Below are 2,968 nucleotides of genomic sequence, written 5' to 3'. Positions count from 1 at the left end.
GTCATGATGTGCTGGCCCACACTAAATTGACTATATGACCCCATCTGAAGATGACGTCACATGCCAACTTAATGACGAAGCCATAGTATGATATTTATGATGTGTAAGAATTTGAACCAAAAGATGTTCATTGAAATAATAAATCCAAAGCTGCTACATAAGTACTTATCATCCTCCTCACTTAGGGACACAAATTATCTCGGGTTTAACCTCATTATTAATCATATCGCATCAGAGCAACTAGAAGTTTCACATAACAGTAAATACAACAAATTGTAGTGTTATGCATAATCAAAATTACGATCATGCAAATATTATTACAACTAAGATAAAACTGTAGTAAAGGAGCCATCACCCAAAATCCAGAAGATGAAAGCCTCACTGCCAAGCCCACTCGTCCCCACCGATGTTCTCCTTAGTCTCGTGACGTCCTTAAGGGGTCGATAAAACTAAATGTGAGTGAACCAGTTTTATCACAGTCATAAAATCATCATTAAACATAATAACCCTTGTTTTGAAAACATATATAATGAAAAACTATATAATAGAATACTACCATAATAGTAAAGTCTCATTCATCAATATCAACGAAAAACCATCAAGTCAAGTCAGTATACCTTCCATCAATCAATCATGCTAGCATCCACTAACATAAGTATAGCAAGCAGGAAATATACTAGCATCAACTAGTTAAACTCAATACCGGTAATAATCATCAACCCTAGCATCCACTAGGAAAAATATAACATGCAAACAAATCTACGACTGAAGATAGCTATACAACTCATCACATGATGACCCTGTGGTGAAAATAGATCAAGAATAATCTAAAGATATTATCAATATCATCACTAGTCTCATCAGAGACTAACATATTAATATGCATCCACATATTAAGCATATATAAGCATGTGTGTGTGTATATATATTATATATCGTAAAAATGTTTTAGTTTTTCAAAGAAGTCCACTCACAGGTAAGCAGAGCGTCCCTCGCAAATAAGCTTCTTGCCTGCATCATTCTGATCTTCAATTAACCTTGTGAATATCAATAGGAGCTAAGATAAGCTTAAATCATTATTTTAATGGAACATAGTCCAATTCAACCATTTAGGCTTCAAATTTGCACAAATGGAGGGAACCATATGATTTAGAACACCAAAAAACCTAGCGTTAGGTCTTGGGTCTGTCACGTGCTGCCACATACGTTGCCATACATTGTCTTGCTTCTGCTGCGTGCCACTACACATTGCCATGGTGGTGTCACGCGCCGCCGCGATTCAGCGAGTAGATATCACACTTGTCGTCGTTGGAGCCACACGCCGATGCGGTAAGGTTTTTAAGTAAGTTAATGGAATATACATGTGCCCTTAGAAGGTTTTGTTAAAACTAATGGAATCTCACCCTTTGCCGTTAAACTTAACGGTGACCATCGCCGATCGTTGGAGCCTCGCTAGAAATTGCAACGAGAACCCATAAAATGATTTAGGGCCTCTTAAGCTCGATTTCAATGGTTTCAAGGCTAAAATCTAAGTAATTAAGTCCTAAAAATCACCAGAAACATACCTAGGATCTTTTTGGGACGAGGAGAGGCTGAATCCCTTTTGGATTCGACCGTTGGAGCTCGATGCAACTCGCCAGAATCTGGAAAAAGGTTGGCAGAGTACATGTATGTCAAATCCTGACAAATTTTGAGCCCAAAACTCACATGCAAGTAGATATTCAGGTACCTAGGGTTGTTTTCGAGTGGGTCCGTGCACTACCAGTCGCAAACTCACTAAAGTTTGCCTGAAGAAGGCCACCAAAATCTGCAAAAATTGCACAGAAGGAAAACAGCGGTTAAAACCCTTGGTTCAAACTAGAAAATGGCATGGATTTCATCCTAAGCAAGATAAATACTCAATGCAACGAAATTTGGAAAAAGAACCTCACTTGGGTTCGAATTTCAGAGCTTGACACTCTCGGTTTCAATGGTGGTTTACACTGGGATGGTCTGATTGTGCACATAAGAGCATCCCTAATTTTTTCTCATCTTAGAGATCAAGATTTCAAGGTTTTTGGGTTCGATTTGTTATGGTTTCGAAGAGAAAAGAGGATGAGAGCTCTCAGAGCCTTTAGAGGGAGAGTGAGGGTTTTGAGAGTTTGAGAGAGAGAGAGATTGGTTGTGTTTTCAGTTGAGGGAAAATAGAGAGATCGAGAGTTATGTAATCCCACTTAAACCTATTAAGTGAAATTATAAAATTGCCCCTCACTAATTGTAAAAATTATAATTAGGTCCTCAAGGTCTCGATTCGTATTTCGATTCTGACGTAACACATACGTACGAAAAATGAAGATTATGAAACTTAAGAAAGTACGACGATATAATTCTCGAGTTGAGGCTCGATAAATTAGTTAAGACACCTACTTGGGCAAAATAGTCATTTCACGCGTGTCGGGAATAAAATACAATATTTTAAGGTATGAATTGTAAAACTGGGCTTCTGTTTCTTTTTTTGACAACCATCTTTTTGTTGTGCATTTTTTCCCTCATAGGTCATGCTGGTTTAATCAGCCTGCACTCTACAATTTGTTGGGTTGCTGCTTGCCTCGGTTGAAAACTAATTTTGTTTAACTCAAACCATGTCTTAAAACCCCGAATGTTCTAACTTTGATGCTTATCGATTTTTATTTTTATTTTTTATATTTTCAATAGCACCAACCACAATCTTGTTCCCTTTATTAACTGGATTTCCAAGCCGTCACAAGTTCGATTTCACTAACATGGAAGTTTTTTACAAAAACTACTTTATCTGGGTACAAGACATGAAGCTCTACTATCAAGAAGCTGAGATTCCATTGAAGCCAACAAGGGCAGGAATAAAGTCGAATAAGCCTCTGCCATGATCTTCATTCGAACAATATGCCTTAAGCATTACAATGGAAGTACCTTGCTAAAAAGGACACCATGACTCTTTGACTCGTCTGTA

The 2,968-nt window shown here is 37.7% G+C and overlaps 1 long non-coding RNA gene across 1 annotated transcript; it reads right to left on the bottom strand.

The window, feature by feature from the left end:
* Positions 1-203: 203 nt before the first annotated feature.
* Positions 204-2,153, bottom strand: LOC139190041 (uncharacterized). The gene is made up of 5 exons (XR_011574019.1): positions 1,932-2,153; positions 1,730-1,807; positions 1,566-1,643; positions 975-1,037; positions 204-431 (listed from the first exon to the last, which is right to left on the bottom strand). It is a non-coding gene; the product is annotated as an uncharacterized lncRNA (long non-coding RNA).
* Between the last annotated feature and the right edge of the window lie 815 nt (positions 2,154-2,968).

This window comes from Malus domestica, chromosome 12 (genome assembly GCF_042453785.1).
Source record: "Malus domestica chromosome 12, GDT2T_hap1".
NCBI classification, from domain to species: Eukaryota; Viridiplantae; Streptophyta; class Magnoliopsida; order Rosales; family Rosaceae; genus Malus; species Malus domestica.
The sequence above is the reverse complement of the archived record's forward strand: the minus strand, read 5'-3'. Positions and strand labels throughout refer to the sequence as shown.